At 43.6% G+C, this 23,686-nt stretch overlaps 1 pseudogene; it reads right to left on the bottom strand.

Annotated features, from left to right (window-relative positions):
* The window catches only part of LOC111950949 (gamma-aminobutyric acid receptor subunit alpha-3-like), a 141,704-nt pseudogene that overhangs the window by 82,726 nt on the left and 35,292 nt on the right, over window positions 1-23,686 (bottom strand).

Raw genomic sequence — 23,686 nt, 5'->3', positions numbered from 1 at the left:
TTTTCTTTCTTTTGTTGGGTTGTTTTAAAAGTATTCAGACCTCCTTACTTCAAAATTCAAAAACCTAAATATCACATTTACATAAGTATTCAGTACTTGTTGAAGCACGTTTGGCAGTGATTACAGTCTCATGTCTTGGGTATGACGCTACAAGCTTGGCACACATTTATTTGGAGAGTTTCGCCCATTCTTCTCTGCAGATCCTCTCAAGCTCTGTCAGGTTGGATGGGTAGCGTCACTGCACAGCTATTTTCAGGTCTCTATAGAGATGTTCGATTGGGTTCAAAGACTGCGCTCTGGCTGGCCACTCAAGGAATTTCAGAGACTTGTCCCAAAGCCACTCCTGTATTGTCTTGGCTGTGTGCTTAGGGCCGTTGTCCTGTTGGAAGGTGAACCTTTGGCCAGTCTGAGGTCCTGAGTGCTCTGGAGCAGGACCTTTTCATCAAGGACTCTCTGTACTTTTCTCTGTTCATCTTTCCCTTGATCCTGACTAGTCTCCCAGTCCCTGCCACTGAAAAACATCCCCACAGGCATGATGCTGCCACCACCATGCTTCATGATGCCAGGTTTCCTCCAGATGTGATGCTTGGCATTCAGGCCAAAGAGTCCAATCTTGGTTTTATCAAATCAGAGAATGCTTGTTTCTCATGGTCTGAGAGTCCTTTAGGTGCATGTTGGAAAACTCCAAGCGGACTGTCATGTGCCTTACTGAGGAGTGGCTTCCGTCTGGCCACTCTTCCATAAAGGCCTGATTTTGTGGAGTTGCTGCAGAGACGGTTGTCCTTCTGGAAGGTTGTCCTTCTTCTCCCATCTCCACAGAGGAACTCTGGAGAGCTCTGTCAGAGTGACCATCGCCAGAACAACAGCAAAGGACCTTGTGAAGATGCTGGAGGAAACAGGTACAAAAGTATCTGTATACAGAGTAAAACAAGTCCTATATTGACATGACCTGAAAGGCCGCTCAGCAAGGAAGAAGCCACTGCTCCAAAACCGCCATAAAAAAGCCAGACTACAGTTTGCAACTGCACATGGGGAGAAAGATTGTACTTTTTGGAGAAATGTCCTCTGGTCAAAAATACAACTGTTTGGCCATAATGACCATCGTTATGTTTGGAGGAAAAAGGGGGAGGCTTGCAAGCCGAATAACATCATCCGTGAAGCACAGGGGTGGCAGCTTTGCTGCACGAGGGACTGATGCACTTCACAAAATAGATGGCTTCATGAGGAAGGAAAATTATGTGGATATATTGAAGCAACATCTCAAGACATCAGTCAGGAAGTTAAAGATTGGTCGCAAATGGGTCTTCCAAATAGACAATGACCCCAAGAATACTTCCAAAGTTGTGGCAAAATGGCCTAAGGACAACAACGTCAAGGTATTGGAGTGGCAATCAATCCTATAGAAAATTTGTGGGCAGAACTGAAAAAGCGTGTGTGAGCAAGGAGGCCTACACACCTGACTCAGTTACACCAGCCCTGTCAGGAGGAATGTGCCAAATTTCACCCAACTTATTGTGGGAAGCTTGTGGAAGGCTACCCGAAACGTTTGACCCAAGTTAAACAATTTAAAGGCAATGCTACCAAATACKAATTGAGTGTATGTAAACTTCTGACCCACTGCGAATGTGATGAAATAAATAAATAATTCTCTCTACTGACATTTCACATTCTTAAAATAAAGTGGTGATCCTAACTGACCTAAAACAGGGAATTTTAACTTGGATTAAATGTCAGGAATTGTCAAAAACCGAGTTTAAATGTATTTGGCTAAGGTGTATGTAAACTTCCGACTTCAACTGTACATACTATGGGGGTTGAAGGCACTTTTAATGCAATATATCTAGCTCTTCGTACAGCATGTTTAAGTGAATGAGCTGGGGAATGTTAAAATTGGTTGATCCCAAATAGACATGGGGGAAAAATCCATAACGCTTTAGAATAAACCTCAGTTTGAGTGCTTTGGCCAGTGTTGTGTACAACAGAATCAGATATAATCTGATCAGCCTGCCAAATGCAAGTAAATGTAACTTCCTAGAAGACGCTCTTCAACCTTCTTCTACACGTTCAATGGTGGTGTTCTCTGGCCTCAACACTGAGCAGATCTAGTAAACGTGGTTTAGTGCCTGGCAAGTTGCACCCTAAACTACACCATTGGCCAATATACAACTCAGAAACAGTGTACTGATCCAGAAGTCCTTCAGCACAAACCCAATATAGTAATCCCTGGTTTATCTGTTGGATATGCCTAAGTGTTGAGCCAAACCAGAGCCATCTCTGCTCGGCAGCTGCTGCTGCTCCTCCAGCCCTCCACGGTCTGGCAAGCAGTCAAACACACTGGATCTGGACTCTGGGGCCTCTGAGGAACATGTAACCTCGCTCATTTACATCGCCCATTTGATTACAGACAAGATCCTCTGAGCACAACCCCATTCTAGTAGCTCCCCACTCCCCAGAAGTGCCAGGGTAAAATAGGGTTATCATTATTAGAGCCACATCATGCAGCCTTACACATCATGCAGCCTTGGCCAAACRTTTGTAGAACAACTAAAGTTACATCAATAACTCTAAATTAAGCATATAGGAGTACCTATTTCTTTGTTAACCGCTCAACACAGAATAGCCACATGTGCGCACTCCCTCAACTCGTTTGGAGAAAATATACTTTCTATTTTATTCAGCTTTGTTCAATTGTATTCTTCATACTATAAAATAATGCCACGGAATTCTAAGCAAATCTTGTCTGCTAAATGAACTAGTGTAGCCCACAGCCATAAGGCATAGCCAGATCAGGGCCTAACATAAGGACAACTCAGAGTATGCTATTGTGTTCTTCTGAAACAAACTACATTTTCTTCATATAATGCTTCTTTAGACCTGTGTAAAATAAATAATGGATTCATTGTGAAGGTGTAGGCTTTACTACATGGATTTATTAGACTTTTTAACATGGAGATGTTCCAAAAGTCAGCATCAGTGGCTTGTAGSCTGCGTGGAAGCCAGGAGACGCTAAATGTGTTTATGTCAATTAACGGTCAATTACCGTGAGACCGACAGTTATCTGCTTGACAATCACCGGCTGACAAMATTTTGTGACCGCCACAGTCCTAGTTTGGGTCCAAGAGCTTGGATAAGCCTTCAACTGACAAACCTAGTCAGGCTCTGCGAGGCGACTAAACAAGAAGAGAGGACCAGCTCCTGTCAAACCAGACAACATACAGATGTTACAACCATACTGTAGTCTGACAAGCATGGTGAAATAACATCCCGAGGAGGTTGGAAAATAAAAAAATGTTTGCTCACAAAATACTCTGATCTGTTTATTTTTGTCCCTCAAACATTAAAGTGCAATGTGTCCTTGGTTTAGCGCCTTTGGCTAAATTAACATCTAGTGAGAAGAGTATTAATTAATGAAATATACAGAAGCATGCATAAAACATGTTTTTTTCTTCTGTTGGGATAATTATTACTAACGTTTTACTAAGGCAGAATGCAACTCCTAGGGGCTTTCTTCATATTAGTTTCTCCTCTTTCAACTTCATTATTATTTCAGTAAAACTTTTCAGCTTTTATGGAGCAGCCCCTGTTGTTAAATGAACAATGTCTAACTGACTCGCGTCCCAGAGAACTTTTATCATGCTTTACTAAAGCTCCCTGCTTTACAGACACTCAATCTTGATGCTTCACTTATTTTCAGCTATTCCCTTGTGTTCAAGCCAATGAGGCATGTTGGCATACCAACAGACAGGGTGCTGTAGGATAATTCTCAAGCAGAGCATGCTCCAACAGACTGGCTCATTGACTGGCTTTCAGATGGAAGGATTTCAGCAAGCCAGTGTGGATCTGGAGGTATGCTGGATCATACCAATAGCTGTGAATTCCAACATAAGAGTTCACAGTGCATCAAGAAAGCAGAGTGGCTTGTATTAAACCACTGTGAAATTGGAGAATATTCGCCAGTTGCGACTGAAAACATAATGTAACGAAACAATTTCTCTATAGGAGAAAATATTTGTTGTCGGATTAAGCTGGGATCATTGACTAATGAAGCTCAACTTCATGGCAGTTTAACATGGCATAGATAAACTCTGGCACAGCCATTCTCTGCAGYGCGCAAGGTGTTGAATCATCCATTGAGTCAACTCGCGTCTCTGGTCAGTAAGGAGACCAACATCCATCCCCAGTTGCTYTGGAGCATGATTGAGTTCTCTGTGTTCCACAGTGCAGCTGTGCAGACACACCCTCTGGAGGATCCACTCCGGCTCTAATCTGATTGTTCACCAATTAGGAACTTTGAAGCTGACAGATCAATTACTCAATATATATCAACACAATGCCGCTGTTAGTTATCCTATCTGAAATTCAGGTAATTAGCCAAGAGATCAATAAACTGTGAGCAGGACGAAGAACTTGGGGAGATATGAGAGAATTTGAGATTGATAAACTCATTAATTAAACGGCATGGCTGTGGATCCGACTCTTCTGGACGCCTCTTTGCGACCACTAAAGGTCCGACGCTTCTGTGCRTGTGCTGGATTCTCTACTTTACACAGTTTGTACTCTACTCGGCTGTCCAGAGAAAAGGCTACTCTGGCGAATGGTGCTTGTTTAATAAAGTTAGATCAAAGCTGAATCAATGTCTGCAAGATCACATATTATAGTATTGTAGCCGGGCCCGCTTCYACGAGGGGGTAAAAGGGGGATTAACCCCCTCAGTTGAAACCTCTGCCCCATCAGTTTTAGTTTTTTACGTCCCTATATAAAATAGCAAAAAAGTTACAATGATTGAGAGACAGGTTGGCGCAAAAACAATCTGTGTCAGCATAATGGACTGGGTGCACTGTGGTGTGTAGGGGGGCTATGGAAAGCCACTGGGGCGGTTAGGTATGACTCCTTTGGGTTTCCATGAAAAGCGGGAAAAACGTTTCTTATCTGTGCAAGGCTAAGTGAATAACGTGATACGCCTCCGCCTGTAATTTTTCATTTTTAAAGGGCRGGGTTTACCGTTGAAGCTGCTTCACTCGAGTCTGCCTCACGCCCCACCACTACAAAGTTCAGTTAGCTAGCTGTAAAAATTGTTAGTTGTGACAGCATTGTGAAGTTCCTCTCTGACAATGAATGCACGTGTTCGTACATCGCAGAAGTAAGACTGGAGGCTACAGGGCTGCTGAAGGCGTTGATAGACCCCGGCTTTAAGTTTACAGCCAACATGGTGCACAGAATCCTCAGGCTTCTCTATCCTCCAAACAAATGACACACCACCAGCTCCAAGCAAACGACAACGTTATGTATGTACAAATCTCCAGCAATACGCTGTGGACAGACAGTACAGTAGGCCAGCATGACAGAGAAGACACTCAATGTAAAATACTTTTTTTCAGCACGTTGGATGCTGTCATCGGTGAAATGTCAGAACGATTTAGCGAACGCAACAGCCAAATGGTGGAGACCCTGTGTGCCCTTGACCCAGAGAGCCATGACTTTCTAGATGTGAAAAATGTCAAACCACTGCTGGATCAGATTTGGTGGAAGCTGACCAGTTTTTGCCGACTGAAATCGGCTCCGGCTCTGGCTCCGATGAGGACAAATGGACCCCACTTGATACCTTGAAWCGATTCTCTGGGTGTCAGGTATGCGTAAATGGCTGCAAGGGAGTCAGGCGCAGGAGAGCAGATAGTGGGTAGCAAACAGAGCTTTTTATTTAGGCGAACCAAAAGCACACRGCACAACGAACACGAAATACAATACAGGTTGACATAACCCAGCGCAATCAGACCTACGTRCGCATACATGAAACAGATAAACAATACCACACAAAGACATGGGGGAAACAGAGGGTTAAGGTGTGTGGAAAAACGAGACAAAACAAATGGAAAATGAAAAATGGATTGGCGATGGCTAGAAGACCGGCGACGTCGACCGCCGAATACCGCTCGAACAAGGAGAGGCATCGACTTCGGCAGAAGTCGTTTGACCCAAGTTAAACAATTTAAAGGCAATGCTACAAAATGCTAATTGAGTGCATGTAAACTTCTGACCAACTAGGAATGTGAGAGAAATAAAATAAATAAAAGCTGAAATAAATCATTCTCTCTACTATTATTCTGACATTTCATATTCTTAAAATAAAGTGGTGACCTAAGACAGGGAATTTTTACTAGGATTAATTGTCAGGAATTGAGTGTATGTAAACTTCTGACCCACTGGGAATGTGATGAAAGAAATAAAAGCTGAAATAAAGCATTCTCTCTATTATTATTCTGACATTTCATATTCTTAAAATAAAGTGGTGACCTAAGACAGGGAATATTTACTCAGATTAAATGCCAGGAATTGTGAAAAACKGAATTTAAATGTATTTGGCTAAGGTGTATGTAAACTTCCGACTTCAACTGTACATGGGAGAACTAATTTTCCACTTTGACAAACTGCGTACAGTCAGCACAGAAGAAGTATGCTTCWCCCGAGGAAAGCTCAACTAATCCAACTGGCATTGGAGGAGGAKTCTTACAAGATGACTTCGGGGAGAATGGAATGATCGATTACTCTGAAAGTTCCACAGAGAATCAAGGAGGCTACAAACTCTTCTGAAAAGGTAAGAAACAATCTAGCTGGTAGGGTTTTATCAAAATATTGGTGGTATAGCCAGTGTCATAGCCAGTGGCGTCATTTCAGCAAAAAACCTAGGGTATGGWATGGCAAAATGACTTCCTTATCCAGCCTACGTTTTCAACTGGCATGCTTTATTGTGTTCAAGCATACAGTATCTGAGAGGACTTATATATTTCTGTTTTGTTTGTGTTTTGGGATTTTGTTCTTAACATCATCAAGGTGTAATGTGTCTGTAATGTTTGTAGGTTTTTTACTTGTTTTAGTTTGTCATGGTGCTGATAGAGAACTGCAAAGATTTCGGGCCAACCTGTCACTTCTTGGTCAAAAGCACTCAAGGGTCTCGGCATTTGAACTTTTATGTTTATTGTGGTATAGTGTGATATCAGCAGAAGTCAATATAATTCCAATGCAAAACCCAAATGACACCCCTTGGTATAGCTACATATGGGTATGTTTCATCACAGAAATAGATAGGCTACATTCTATTATGGTTTTCTTGGTAATCTATTGGTTTTYGTGGTTGTAAATGGAACTGTACTTATTGGAAACGTGTTTATGGYAGGCTGTCATTGCTTAATTGATTATGTGGGTCGAATTTGAWTCACAGAASTGTATTTTGCCATATCACAACGTGTTTCTGTACTTATGAGCAAGCAGTATGAATTTCTATGTTTGAAGCTGGCCTGTATGGGCCTGTTTATTTGGCAAGACAGTTGTGYATGTCTGCATCTCACTGTAGTAGGCTGTAGGCTGTGTTTTGGTTATTTGAATCTCCATTTGCCTTTTCCGTACTGTGCTTATTTACTGTWAATGTAACTAGCCTAAATGTAGATTGTGTCATCCCTTATTGATCTGATATTTTCTTTACTAGGCCTGCTTGGTACCGCTGTTTTCTTCTTTCACATTCATTCGTTCACAGTTGTCAGTATTCTAAGCCAAACTGCTATTCAGTATTTTTGTTTGCATGCRTGAATAACTAGGTTATTACTTTCAGCATTTAGTTTGTATTATATTGGTAAGACAGCTGTTCGTACAGCTGCATTCWCCTATTGCAAACAGCCAATCTATGTTGTAGCCTGCTGTATAACATTACTGTAAGACAAAACACCAGCTCATTTCTTATGAGATTTTAGAATGACAGAGAAAAATTGGACCGTTCGCACTGTGGCCAAAAGTAGGCAAAATATCTGCTTTGATTGAAACTAAACACAGCTACAGTTTGTTAAAAGCATCTGCTCTGACTGTACATCATTCAAAACAATACTGTTTAACTCAAGAAGTTCTAAAGCATCTCCCCGTGAAACTGAGATCAAATGGTTGGTATGCAGATGCTGCATGGACGTTTCACTGGTAAAACCTGAAGAGTTATCTTTCACGATTGGCAGTGAGAAATGTGAATGGAGGGTGAAGGTAAAGAAACACACCTACAGAATGCGATACGGATCTTCAGCTCTGGGGAAAAGGGATCCAGGGGGGCGGGACAGGGTGGTTACCTACAGATTCACAGCATTGGCCTTAATTAAAGACATGCTCCAGTACATAGGAGACTAGTAAGTATTTTTAAACCTCCAGCTTGTGCTGGATGTGTCAATGTGTAGTTCATATATCATCTTCTATGAGCAGAATTACTGTATTACCTCAATTAGCCACAAAATTCCTAGTTTGAAAGCGACTGCTGTCTGGAAGCTGTGCTGCACCATTTTCCCTACATTTCCCCCCACGTGGGCCAGCGCCCTAGCAATTCGAGATCCAGCCAATTAGATTCTGCCCTTCGCCATTTGAGTGACAGCTAGCAAGAATTACACACAGCAGAGCGAGAGAGAAAGCAATGACGTGGTGCACATATCAGGGACCACTTTTGGCTCGTGGGCACTGCCTTCAGAACTACTGGCTAAAAAGTACTGGAGAATCCCTTTAAATATTCCCTGTTGATAATGTGTGGATGGTGCCTAACAGTGATATGCTTCTGCATGATGTGCTTGGCCTTCTACTCCCAACTCTTGACTTGCAACAAAATATGGGGCAATTCTAGTCACCATAGTATTTGCGATGGAATGATGTAACAGGATCATTGGTGTTGCATATCATGATATTGACACATACAGGTACTATATCTACAGTATGCTACCTGCTGTGTTTTACATTTATACATACAGTATAGCCTACCTTACTTCCTATTTGCTCCATTCCCATCTTAATGCTGAAAAAGAAAATCTACGACAGGCAGCCAAGTCATCCAACCGCATACAGAGTCTCACCGCAAGTGAATACATTACCCTGGCCCAGCCCTGTAACACATTAACCTTGACAATGCCACCGTAACATTGACAGAATGTTCTCTGTCCACCAGGTCACATCTCAAAGTGACGCCCTTCCCTTCTGTCCCGTGAATAATGCATGTGAGTTGGGGTGAGAAGGGGAGAGGAGCCGGGGAACTTCAGAGGCGATCCATACGCAGGAATAGCTGGAGTGGACTTACGGCACTCTCCCCCTCATAGCCATTGATTATGTGTCACTTTGGCCGGTGGTGTTGAAACCTATTCCAAACAAAACAGACAACAGAAGCGGGTCTGGCTGTTCACACTCGTTAGYCCGTGATTGCGCTGCGGAGGGCGTGGATTGGAGGCAAGGTTATAAGACCTCCGTACAATGGAAATTAACACAGGCTGCACATTCATATGTAAAATATGGATTGTTGCAAATAATAGTTTAATCAAGCCCTGCCTATCACCGAGTGTGTGCAGTAAGGGATTGCGGCGATACACAGAGTGACAGAACCTAATATAGGGGATTTGTCTGTGACAACTTTATCCATTAGCAAAGTCTCCTGCCTGTACTGTAGCAAAGCCGATTTGGAGCCCGGCGATGGTATCAGTGGGCATCAGGGAGGCGGCAGGACTCGGGGAGAGACAGATTTGCTGATGTGGAGAGATACTCTGGAGGTATAAGCACTCTGGTGCTCTGAAGTCTAAAARGATTATTTACAAACTTGGTCATGGCTGGTACGGCTGAACACTTACATTTTCGGTTCAGATCCAAATTTCTCCAGACAGATACCACACCACAATAACCCCCAGCCCTGCTCCCCTCCACTTCCTACCTAAAAGGGGGAAGTCAGGTAAACCCTCAACTAAAGCCCAAGTTTCAATAAAAACAGTTTTCTGAGTGAAGATTGCAGTGCAAGGCCGCTGCTTATGTGCCTTTTGTCATCTTTCAAATGATTGCGCACATCTCGTTGTTATGCACCGAAAGTATAGTTTGACTTAATCTACCTCGTCCCCCAGAAAGGATTCCTACTGAAGACAAGCATGCTCATCCCCAGTGTAACGATGTGCGCTGAGAGTCGGGAAGCAAGTGCAGGGAGTGAGTGTTTTAATAAATAAACACAACTTAACACAAAACAAGAACCACGAACAACACAAAGACATGACACTGGAACAGAAACAATAACGCCTGGGGAAGGAACCAAAGGGAGTGACATATATAGGGAAGGTAATCAGGGAGGTGAGTGAGTCCAGGTGAGTCTGAAGATGCGCAGGTGCTGTCACGCCCTGGCCTTAGTATTCTTTGTTTTCTTTATTATTTTAGTTAGGTCAGGGTGTGACATGGGAAGTKTGTGTGTTTTGTCTAGTTTAGGGTGTGTGTATTGTTTAGGGGGTGTTGTATAGTGTATGGGGTTGTGTTCAGGAGAGAGTTCTAGGAAAGTCTATGGTTGCCTGGTTTGGTTCTCAATCAGAAACAGATGTCATTAATTGTCTCTGATTGGGAGCCATATTTAAGGCAGCCATAGGCTTTAGGTGATTGTGGGAGATTGTCTATGTTGAACGTAAGTAGCTTGTGTGTGCACTTTCGTTTGTAGCTTCACGGTTGTTTGTTGTTTTGTATAGTTTGTATAAGTGTTTCGTTTCGTGTTCATCTTCGTCGTAAAATAAAAGAAGATGTATTCATATCACGCTGCGCCTTGGTCCATTCATTCACCTCAAGACGACCGTGACAGGTGCGCGTAAYGATGGTGACAGGTGTGCGCCATAACGAGCAGCCTGGTGACCTAGAGGCTGGAGAGGGAGCACAAGTGACACCCAGAATCTTTTCACGTGTTTGTTTTCAACAACTTCATAGTTAAGTGACATATAAAGACAGGGAGTGACATATAAAAGACAGGTAATCAAGGAGGTGATGGAGTCCAGGTGAGTGTCATAATGAGTGTCATAATGCGTAATTACGAGTTACGATGGTGACAGGTGTACGCCATGACGAGCAGACTGGTGACCTAGAGGCCGGAGAGGGAGCACACGTGACAATTTGACTCAGAAAAAGATACTCAAATGATAGGTAACATATACAAAACCTTACAGAGAGCCTATCCAACTGACAATCTCTTCGAAAAAACTATTGGAATCAAGACTTAAAAATAACTGATATTGGCAAGGAGTGTTTCAAACATAACTAACGAAATTACAGTTAACGAAAATGTACGTTTAATCCAGTATAAACTAATGTATAGAATTATTATAAAAAAGACAAAATTCACAACTTCTAAAGCACAACGGCAGAGTCATGTCTTAAGTGTAAAACTAACAAGGACTCAATAATTCATGCCTTCTGGGAATGCTATGAAGTCCAAAAGTTATGGGCGGAGTTAGGAAGTTGGCTGTCAGAAGTTTTACAATGTAAATTKACTATTTATACGTTTATCTGCATATGTCAAGACATGGCATATGAGGGTGCGGTAAGATACCCAATAGGGTCGACCATACTTTTCTAGTCAATGACTTTAAAAAACTTCTACTTAAAAACTRGAAATCAAATGATCCTCTATCACTACGACAGTGGATGAATCAAAGTATTATTATTTAAATATTGAAAAGGTGTGGGCTATAGAGAATAATAGAACAGTCCAATTTGAGGCCATATGGCATAGAACACTGGAAGATTCCAGGGGATGAAGGATGAGGGGGAGTGTGGTTATGAGACATACGCAGTGGCGACCCGTCATTCAAGGCAGGTGGGGCYGAGCCCCACATTTTTAGCAAAAAAATTATAAAATACATATTTATTTATAAAACTGTCACRCCCTGACCGTAGAGATCCTTTTTATGTCTCTATTTTGGTTGGTCAGGGCGTGAGTTTGGGTGGRCATTCTATGTCTGGTGTTCTATGTTGTTTATTTCTTTGTGTTTGGCCGTGTGTGGTTCTCAATCAGAGGCAGCTGTCTATCGTTGTCTCTGATTGAGAACCATATTTAGGTAGCCTGTTTTCCCACTTTGAGTTGTGGGTGATTATTTTCTGTTTAGTGTTTGTCGTCACCTTTCAGAACTGTTCGTTTGTCGTGTTTTGTTAGAGTGTTCAGATTTATTAAAGATACGTATTATGAATACTTACCACGCTGCACCTTGGTCCTCTTCTCCTTCTCCCGATGACGTTCGTTACAAAAACATTTTTTTGGGGGGGGGGCTTGACTGTTTTGCATGTTATTTTGGCATTAATATGTGTCACACATCAGTTTGCAAACAATGTAAAAATCATATATATCATTGAGTTAATAAAGCCGCATGCAAACATGGTCTCTTTTTTGTTTTCTGAGTAAGACAGCTCCAAAATGCAGGTGTTTCAGTCTAGCTCAGTGCTTTCTGTGGTGGTGGGGCAAGCCAGCAGAAAATACAGAGCGCTGCGCCGTGATTGGCTCAGTGTTCTGTCACTCATGGGGACTTTACGTCACTGCCAAGTGTAAGAGGAGACATTGAAAATTCTAGCYCTGTGGCTGCTGCCATAGAAGTGCCCATCCAAGAAGGCTCAAGGTAATTGGCCACAAAAAAATTACGACAAATCCCGTTGGATTGGACTGATCATGTCAACATCATACTTTCACAATCTTAGCTAGCACTCATCATCATGAATCAAGTCGACAATCTACTGTCAAATCTTTTTTCATTCTTGCCATATGAAGAAAAATTATGAAGAGAAATTATAGGTAAAATGTATCGGTGCTCATCAGCCATTGAACATAAACATTACACAACAAGTTAGAAATTGCAAATTCAACAAGTGGTTTGGAAGGAATCAGTTACAGTGGCTGTGTGGTCCCAAATCTGGGATTAAGGGGCTCCTTTCCAAGTTTAAAATGATAAACATTCAACATTGGCCATGCTGTCAATGAAGCATGWTTTGTGCCGCGGTCAAAACAACTGTTAACTTGACTTCAGTGAGTCAAGTGCTAACTCAGAGGACTGCCACTACAGTTCTAACTTGGTRTACAGGGAGAGCACTGTAATAACGGCYCATGTTCTGAATTCTGTCGCTGTACATTTAAAAAATGCTCAACAAATARTTATATTGACTAACGTTACGTCCGTCCTAGCTCGCTCTTTGTCTTAAATCAAAATTACGGATTGCCTCTTATCCGCTTGTCGTCCCCTTATGTCATAGTTTGTACATCTCAATTGTCATTAGAAACCACATTAGTTTAAGCAAGTCAGCCATCAGCTATGTTTTTTTTTAAAGGCAGTAAATGAGGCTGAATGAACTGTTTCGCTGCCAGACAAGGCTCCACTTGATAGCCAGCTGTAGCAGTGGTAAGATGTTGGGACTGCTGTTGGGACAGCTTTATGTAGGCCCTAACAGTTTGTGGGCACCATTTGTCACCGTTATAGTGCAATTAATGTATTGTTTAGTGTTGTGTTGTGACTTTGCTGGAATGCATTAACACTTATTTTTMTTTTTGGCCCCACCAAGATTTACATGCTAAAATCGCCACTGGACATACGTGATGTGTATGGTTGTGGTGGGAACATGTGGGTCTGAGCAGGTGTGATGTCACTGATATATGGTTGTTATTGTTTGAGAAAAATAAATCATACAAAAAAAGAGATTCATTATATGTTTGTTATTGGTTGAGAAAAAGCAGGAAAATATTCATTTCTATGCCTCCGGAGTCAGGTTGGAAGTGTGTGCAGTTATTTAGACACATTTTAAGACACATTTGAGGCTCCCACGGACTGCTACAACAGTGAACAGAACAGATTTAATATTTTAAATTACAAAGACATAGCCCATTAGCAAGAGATACATGTACGTCATTTAGCAGACACTCTTATCCAGAGSAACTTACAGGAGCAATTAGGGTTAAGTGACTTGCTCAAGATTTGTTTTGTTTACCTATGTCAGCTTGGGTTAATGGGCCCAATGATTTTAAACCACTAGGCTACTACAGTAGATAGGAGAAGTGAGAGAGTGAGAGTGAGAGTGAGAGTGAGAGTGAGAGTGAGAGTGAGAGTGAGAGAGAGAAGAGAGAGAGAGAGAGAGAGAGAGAGAGAGAGAGAGAGAGAGAGAGAGAGAAGAGAGAGAGAGAGAGAGAGAGAGGGATTGGAGATGAAGTGTGAGAAGCAATGTACAGTATGATGTTATGAATTATATTTCTGTGCCTCTTGAGATGTCAGAAAAGAAGAGGGGAGTCAGAATGAGTACACAGCATGCAGCGCACTCTCGATTCATGCTTATTAAAATATGGAAACATATGATTCAATTTGAGAATGAAGGCAATGCCACCTAAATAACGTTAAGCACATCTAATCTCAGCTAAGACATGCTTGAACATGTTTTTCTTTTTAACAAAGCAGGACTAACCTTAATGCCAGCTCTGAAGCTCTGCATGCCTCATAGTGCCTTCACTCCTTTCCCTTTTATTTTCAGGATCCATTTCCACATAACCGCATTAGGAAGTAATAATAAATACCCGGGTTTATTGGTACGTCCCAGGGGAAGTCAAAATTCAACTTGGTTGGAGAAAGACGATGCAACAAAGGAGTGGGGGATCAGAGAGGGAGGCTTATCAGAGGCCAGAGTATTTCACATTCAGTTCTGATACTGAGGGAGAGAAATGGGTCATCGGAATAATAAGGACTATTTAGGTTCCTCACTTAAGTCACCAGAAATGTATTTAGGAAAACAAAGTGAGCAGAGCCATGAAACAAGCCACTCCGAGGCCTCAATTTGTCTCTTTAAATGCCTTGTTTATTCTCTTTGGGCTTGTTTGTTTTTTAATCATCTGAATTATTTACATAAGTAACAGGGAGAGCCACTACTTGTTATGCAGAGGTAATAACGGTGCTACTGGTGTTTAGAACTGCAATCAACCATTATCAACTTTATTATCTTCCTCATCCTCATCATCATGTAAATGTAATAGCTTTTGTCATCAACATGATATTAGTTGTTTTTCTTTGCAAAAAAAAATGCTAAAATCTGCATTTGCAAGCAGGACTGGTCTGTCAGCATGTCTGAAAAATAAGAATGCATCCTACATTTTCCAAAAAGAGCAAATCAACCAAATAATGGAGGCGGAAACAATGGAATTTTCTTGAAGGGTGTATATGAATGAGAAGACGTACATAGTCGTAAACAGCATCTGTTTTTTCACATTAAATAAGATCCAGTCCATCTTTCTTTTTCACTATTTGCTGACACAGTGTAAAATGAATCACTGCTCCACCAAAAGCAAGGGTTTTTAAATTACTCCTCTTGAATATTGTGTGTGTGTATGTCTGTGTGTGTGTCTGTGTGTGTGTGTGTGTGTGTGTGTGTGTGTGTGTGTGTGTGTGTGTGTGTGTGTGTATGTCTGTGTGTGTATCTGTGTGTGTGTGTTTGTGTGTGTGCATGTATGGTGCCGAATTGGATTGCAACCTAGTTCCACCCAACTCCCTCTTCCTCCTCCTCCACTCCCCAATCTAATTCCCAGTCCCTTCAGTACAGGGTTGAATAGGGACATTTCAATCAATACCTGACTGTAGGACTTAGTGTTAGCATGAAGGCAGTCGTTATGCGTGTGTGCCTGTGACCACACACACACAACTATAATATACCATCAAACACATTGTCTGCATTACTGCTTATTGTACAGCCGTGCTTTCATATAGTATGTTGTACATGATGTGCATAACAAACCATGCACACTATCATGCAAGATATATACTGTATTTATGGAAAGGAGGGGACAATTTTCCACAATTGATCTGATAGAGCAAATCAATTTGTAATTTTCTGAATTACGTGGAAATTCCCAAATAAACTTTGATTGAAGTTATTCAATCAGCAACACAACGTGTTTATTAAGAAAAGTTTTAATTCCAAATCTTGATAGCTGTAAACCTGTTGATTGCTTTGTATGACTCTCTTTGATGGATGGAGAGAAATCTCTCTGTCATGACTGTCCTGTGAGGATCCAGATAGGTCGGATCAGCTTTTCAGTGGATGACTTCGGCCAGATCCCCTCTACTCCGCAGAGGGGGGARGGGAGCTGGTGGGGGGGTTGACAGTTCACAACGTGTTGTAAATCAGGGGTAAGAACTTTCAGCTATCTCCCTCTCCAAATTCACACAGGAATGTGCCATTGTTCACAGACGTTTCCCCGTCGAAACTCTAATACGTTCTAAAGCGAATACTGGAACAATATTTCTAACATAGAACGTGGGGGGATGGTCAAAGGCGATCTAAAGAATAATAATGTCATATGGGTTGTTATTTTGTGATGTCATTAAAAAAATTATAATTGAAATACTGTAACTTAAGGTATATACACTACATGTATGAAATCGCCATTCTCTACGTTGTGCATGAAATAGGAAAACATGATGAACGTATTTTTGTTAAGATATGGATGTGAATTTAGGAGCCATCAGAGATAATTTGTGTTCTATAAACTTTGCACAGTAAGTAACCACACCCCGAATGAGGTCAGAGAGCRTGCCAGCCTGATGGAACCGTCCCTTTCGACCAGAGTGTATAAAAGGATTGGTAAAGAAATTAMCATTCAGACCAGAGAGGCGTGTAGCTGCAGCTCCCGTCCAAAGTGGTTTGAAATCTCAACACGAGGTAGAGACGATAAAGTCACCTCCCGGAMCATCACTGGTTACGGCTGATTATCTGTCCTAAGTAAAGTATCTAGAAAAGCTCATTTAAGTCGGGCCATTCTACTACTCTTCAAACCATYGTAGTCTACTACTCTCATCACCCCACTGAGAACCATTGATACGGCTGGCTAGCCTATCTTCAAAGAATCATCTTCCATAGCGAGTRGAAGCTCTGTGAGCTCTGTAGTTCTGTTCAGGACTACACGGCGGGTCACCGGATGCCGGGCGATGGCAGAGGAGAGCAACAGTAGAAGAGACAGGGGGGACCCCTTTTGGACAATCAGAGCCTTACAAGCCTGCCGTGGAAAGGCCCAACGCCCTTCCTAAGAAGGCCTGGTTCCGACAGCGATAAACGGTAACCAATGCATTTACACGTAAATAAATTCATGATTTCTTTCTCCAAACGGGTGGCGGTTCGTGTGCAAAGTATATGATTACTGTGAGAGTAGTTTCTAAATGTACCAAAGTATTATGTCTCTGTCCCTCTCTCTCTCGACCCTCTCCACGTCTCTTGTAAAATCCGCCATATTGTGTCAGTCCACTAGGGACCTGTTTCTAATGTATGTGTGTTTATCCTGTGTTATCATTTAGTKAGCTAGTAAATAAATAATTAAACCGATTGGTGTAGTACTGAATCATAAGTAAGGCTTGGGTTTTTGCAGATGCAGGAGGTTACGACTGTTCAGAATGATGATATGATACGTGGTTGTGATTAATACGTTGACTGTTTTATGGATGTGATAGGTAAAGACTTTAGAGTTTAATTCGGAAGACTCTTTAAACAACCGCTCTCGTGGTGCCCCAAATCCTAATTAGTTAATTGTTACATAATTAATTTAAATCGGGTTACAATTAAACATAGTTAGTTGATTAGATAAATATACCAGTCATCAGATGAATGGAAGTAAAGTCACGACATCTCTGTAGCTAACCAAGGGAATGCTTTGATAATGGGGGATGGCTAACAAATGAGTTGAGATGGGTAGATGCTAGTTGCTGTGTGAGTAAGTAAGGGTAAGTAACAGTGGTGAGTAGTAGTTCAGTCACTAGTTCAAAAAGCTTGTGGTAGGCTAGGGAGCCTTGCCCATGGTTTGAAATGGATAYACAAGGCTAGAGCATGCAGCACACTGCACTGGGGAAGTGGACTCAGTAGGAATACCATAGTGATCTTAGGCCTTGTCTATGGCCATGTCATGGCAAGAACCTCCTGGCTGTCCATCTTTTTACAAATGTGAAATTCACCAGTTCTGTGTGCTGCTAATAGGCAGTGAGAGCTGACTGGCACCATGGCAAAACAATCTGGGCTAAGCCCTGTCTCACCGTCCCTCAGGTCTCCCCAAAGCTCTGTCGGCAGGCCAGCCTTCCCTTCCTCCAGGTTGATTGAGCATCGCTTTGCCACTAGAAATCCAATAGCGATTTACACTGGGTCTCCAAAATGGCATTCTGCGGCTCATAAAGCCTGGCTACAGTACTAAAGCCTTATTAATGAATGTATTAGCTGCAACACATCCCCAGAGCTTCAAAATGGGGGACAGAAGAGGACGAGRGGAAGGAGGAGGTGGAGAGGAGCGAGTGTCTGGAATTGGGAGAGAGCTAGGGGGGAGAAGGGAGAGAACTATGAGTCATCTTACCCGGTTTGTGGAAAGGGGTTGAGGAGCAGGAGGCAGATCCACATGCCTGACACGAATACTGCACGAATAAGTTTTCGGAGAGTGGCAGCCATCTCAAACTACGGCCCAAAACCCTGCAGAAAAGAGAGGAAGAAGAAAAGATTGGTGATGCAGTAACACCTCAGATCAATATGCGTCTCCAGGCCTGGAAAGCAGAACGCACCGTCTAATAAACACATCATTCACTGGCAGGTGTGCTAAAGGAACCTGGATCTAAATGGATTGCCTGATGACCAGTTTTTGTCACACAGACACACAGACAGACAGACAGACAGACAGTTTTGCTCAATGGCCGTAACGACAGAGAGATGTTGAAAAGACTGTAAACAGCTTAAAAGAAAAATAAGGGTGTGTGCTGCCATGAAGAACAAAATGCTTTGAGTTGATATGCAGTATATTCCGAAAGTATTCAGACCCCTTGACTTTTTCCACATTTTGTTACGGTACAGCCTTATTCTAAAATTGATTTTTAAAAATGATTCTGATCAATCTACACACAATACCCCATAATGACAAAGCAAAAATKGTGTTTTTGAAATGTTTGCTAATTTATAAAAAATAAAACACTGAAATATCACATTTATATAAAGTATTCAGACCCTTTACTCAGTACTTTGTTGTCGCACAGCTATTTCCAGGTCTCTCAAGAGATGTTCGATTGGGCTCTGACTGGGCCACTCAAGGACATTCGGAGCCACTCCTGCGTTGTCTTAGCTGTGTGATTAGGGTTGTTGTCCTGATGGAAGGTGAACCATGGCCCAGTCGGAGGTCTTGAGTGCTCTGGAGCAGGTTTTCATCAAGGATCTCTCTGTGCATTGCTCCGTTCATTTTTCCCTCGATCCTGACTAGTCTCCCAGTCCCTGCTGCTGAAAAACATCCCCACACCTTGATGCTGCCACCACCATGCTTCACCGTAGGGATGGTGCAGGGTTTCCTCCAGACGTGACGCTTGGCATTCAGGCCAAATTGTTCAATCTTGGTTTCATCAGACCAAAGAATCTTGTTTCTCATGGTCTGAGTCCTTTAGGTGCCTTTTGGCAAAGCCAAATCGGGCTGTCATGTGCCTTTTAATGAGGAGTGGCTTCCGTCTGGCCACTCTACCATAAAGGCCTGATTGGTGGAGTTCTGCAGAGAAGGTTGTTCTTCTRGAAGGTTCTCCCATCCCCACAGAGGAAATCTGGAGCTCTGCCAGTGACCATCGGATTCTTGGTCACCTCCCTGACCAAGGTCCTTCTCCCCCGATTGGTCAGTTTGGCYGGGCGGCCAGCTCTAGGAAGAGTCTTTTGGTGGTTCCAAACTTCTTCCACTTAACTTTTCTTCCATTTAACCATTTTTCTTGGGGACCTTCAATGCTGCAGAAATRTTTTGGTACCCTTCCCCAGATCTGTGCCTCGACACAATCTTGTGTTGGAGCTCTATCGAAAATTCCTTCAACCTCATGGCTTGGTTTTTGCTCTGACAAGGATTGTCAACTGTAAATAGATAGGTGTGTGCCTTTCCAAATCATGTCCAATCAATTGAATTTACACACAGGTGGACTCCAATCAAGTTGTAGAAACATCTCAAGGATGATCAATGGAAACAGGATGCACCTGAACTCAATTTCGAGTCTCATAGCAAAGTGTCTCAAAGTGTCTGAATACTTATGTAAATAATGTATTTCTGTTTTTAATTATGGGGTATTGTGGGTAGATTGATGAGGACAATTTTGTATTTGATCCATTTTAGAATAAGGCTGTAACGTAACAAAATCTTGAAAAAGTCAAGGGGTCTGAATACTTTCCAAATGCACTGTATACAGTATGAAACTATAGGTTGTTAGTAATGGAAGCTTTGGGCCTTCCATATTGTACTGTATAAGTCATGTTTATGTCCCAAGCCATGGTAAATGCCAAAGCTCTTCAAAAGGTTACAGGTATAGTAAACTACCCCAGTGGGATTTAACCTTTGTAGTCACCTTGCTTGTGAATACTGTAGTACTAAGTCCTGCTGAGATTGATGACAAACATAATCTTTACTGTCAGCTCTGAGCAACTCATGTTTTAGATGCAATGAAGACAAAACTAATATGAATATTTTAGCACTTGGAGACAGTGGARGTAAACATGGACTCGCCAACAACAGCAAATTACAGATGAAACAAGTCCAATGTGTTTCCTTGCTGCGCGAGCCAAAATCAGTGAAGACAAGGGGATTTATTTGCTTTTCTGCCCAATATGCAGCAGCACAACAGCTATGGAGCATAAATACTGAGTAATTCCTCTCACCCAGGCAGCAGGCTACTGTCACGCCCTGATCTGTTYCACCTGTCCTTGTGCTTGTGTCCACCCCCCTCCAGGTGTCGCCCATTTCCCCCATTATCCCCTGGGTACTTATACCCGTATTCTCTGTTTGTCTGTTGCCAACTCATTTTGTTTCGTTAAGCCTACCAGCGGTTTTCCCTCTGTTCCTGTCGTTTGATTGTTCCTGGTTTTGACCTTTTCWGCCTGCCCTGACCCTAAGCCTGCCTGTCGTCCTGTACCTTTGCCCCACTACTCTGGATTATCGACCCCTGCCTACCTTGACCTGTCGTTTGCCTGCCCCTGTTGCTGTAATAAACATTGTTACTTCTACACAGTCTGCATTTGGGTCTTACCTGAAACCTGATAGTACGAACTGGCCATGACTGACCCAGCAGACTTGGACCAGYTCTGCTATGCCATCTCCTCCCAAGGAGCCACCACTGGTAAGTATGAGGAGTTGCTTTGTGGTCTGATGGAGGGATTCCAGGTCACAGCCGAGCATTGGACATTTTGCGGGAGCAAGTCCGTGGGTTGCCTACTAGGCAGCCTACACAACGGTAACCTCTCAGCCCCTCAGTAACCTGGTTGGTAGCGGCGCCGTCATCCCGGGAACCCCGCTTACCTCCCCCGGAGTGCTTTGATGGAGAATCGGGCACCTGTCGGGCGTTTCTCGCTCAGTGTTTCCTCGTCATGGAGCTACAGCCTTCCTCCTTCCCCTCGGACCACTCTAAGATAGCGAAACTCGCTGATGTCCGGGAGGGCCCTCGCTTGGGTTACGGCCGTTTGGGAACAACAGTCAGCTGTTTACTTCAGTCTGGAGGAATTTGTGGCGGAGGTGAAACAAGTTTGAGGCTCCGGTGTCCAGGAGAGAGGCTGCCCGGAAGTTACTCCAGCTTTGGCAGGACTCCCTCAGTGTAGCAGACTATGCGGTGGATTTCCGCATGCTAGCAGCGGAGGGTGCCTGGAAGCGCTGTTTGACACGTTCCTGCATGTATTATCGGCGGAAGTAAAGGATGAGCTACCACCGGATCTCGACTCACTCATCGCTTTAACCACCCGGATCAATGGTCGGCTACGGGAACGTAGGAGGGAGAAGAGGTCTGATTGTGGTCCCAATCGCTCACTCAAGGATCCCACCTTGCATCTGAGGAACTCCGGAAGTTCCTGGCGTCTACGTCCCCGAGAAGATCCGAGCATACACCGAGTTCCTCCAAGATCCTCAGACTGCCAATTCACGTTTTCCCGAGCCGATGCAGGACTAGGCTGTCTCCTGCCGAACGCGTACGCAGACTTGACACCCAGAGTTGTCTGTATTGCGGTACTGCCGGTCATTTTGTATCTACCTGTCCCTTCAAGAGACCTATCTCATTCATTGGAGTGTATACACTGGTGGGTCTTAAAGATAATTGTTCTTCTCCCCTTACTCGCCCAACTCTCCATGCCACCCTGCTGTGGGGTGACCAGTCCAAGTCTCTCCAGGTACTCATCGAATCGGGTGCCGATGTGTCTTATGGATGTTACCTACCTCAGAGCTGGGCATCCCCACTCAACCCCTCTCCATTCCTATGGATGTTAGAGCGCTGGACAGGYGCWTTCTAGGCCGGGTCACCCACCATACCACCTCATCAACATACGAGTGTCAGGGAACCACAGCAAGATGATCCAATTCCTTCTAGTTGAGTCTCTGCAGGTTCCAGTGGTATTGGGATTCTCTTGGCTCCAGCGACACAATCCCTCTATTGACTGGGCTACTGGTRCCATYGAGGATTTGAGCCCATCCTGCCACACTCATTGTCTGAAGTCAGCTCTGCCTGCCCCGGGACGTCTTCCTGGGGGCTTGGAAATTGCCCCGGACCTCTCCGCCAGCCCMGCAGAGTACCRGGACCTCTGGAAGGGGTTCAGTAAGGCCWGGGCCACTTCGCTTCCTCAGCACCGACCGGTATCCAAGAAGGTGAAGCCTGAGKCACTGGCACGCYGCTATAGTGCCGCGGCTACACCCCTGGAAGCGGAGACCTTTCCCCCCGCTCCAAGATCATTAGCCCTGATGCTGTTCGTCCTCTGTTGCCCCGTACCCTCTGTATGTTTCCTACCTTTTGTGTCTAGAGTTAAAACCATGTCTTACTGCCCCTTGTCTCCTGTTTCCAGGCCCACCCCTCTCCCCCGTCTCATCGACGGCTGACCAGTGTACATGGTAAGACGTCTCTTGAAGGTTCAACCTCGGGGCAGGGGATTCCAGTACCTGGTTGACTGGGAAGGTTATGGCCCGGAGGAGAGGTGTTGGGTCTCCGCTAGGGACATCCTGGACCCAGGCCTCATCTCTGAGTTCCAGCGCTGGCACCGCGCTCAACCAGGTATGCGCCCAGGTAGGACACCAGGTGGCATCCCTAGAGGGAAGGGGGTAGTCACACCCTGATCTGGTTCACTTGTCCTTGTGATTGTCTCCACCCCCCTCCAGGTGTCACCCATTTTCCCCATTATCCCCTGGGTACTTAATACCTGTGTTCTCTGATTGTCTGTTGCCAGTTCGTTTCGTCAAGCCTACCATTGTTTTTCCCTCTGTTCCTGTCGATTGATTGTTCCTGTTTTGACCTTTTCTGCCCACCCTGAGCCTGCCTGCCGTCCTGTACCTTTGCCCCACTACTCTGGATTATCGACCCCTGCCTGCCTTGACCTGTCATTTGCCTGCCCCTGTTGCTGTAATAAACATTGTTACTTCTACACAGTCTGCATGTGGGTCTTACCTGAAACATGATAGTTACAGCATTCGGTTCCTGTGTTTTCCCCTCCAAAGGTTGGTTTCTAAAGCTGCTGTTATTCGCCCATTTCTTCAGACACACCAACAGTGTAGGAGCTTTGTAAGGATTAATACTGGAATCACCCACACATGCATAGATTACGAACAAACATAAATAATGTAATGACTGAGGCACCTGGCAACAAGACAAAAAAGCTAAGTCTGTGGAATAGCTATGAAAAATCCCAAGAAACGCCATTTTATAAATGTCACAACATAAATACTGCGTTGCTTACAAGGTAAATGTAAACGGGTGTTTTTGGAAAAACAAACCAAAAGTAACGAAGGTAAGAGGTTATCCAGAGCAAAGGGACTGATGGGATATGCAGCAGATTCTAGCTCGAAATTACATGCATCTCATCAGTCATCACTGTGTGTGTGTGAGAGAGAGAAAGAGACAGAGGGGGGTGGGACAGGAGGGAAGAG

Source organism: Salvelinus sp. IW2-2015, linkage group LG23 (genome assembly GCF_002910315.2).
Source record: "Salvelinus sp. IW2-2015 linkage group LG23, ASM291031v2, whole genome shotgun sequence".
NCBI lineage: Eukaryota > Metazoa > Chordata > Actinopteri > Salmoniformes > Salmonidae > Salvelinus > Salvelinus sp. IW2-2015.
Note: the sequence above shows the minus strand (reverse complement) of the source record. Positions and strands in the feature narration are given on the sequence as shown.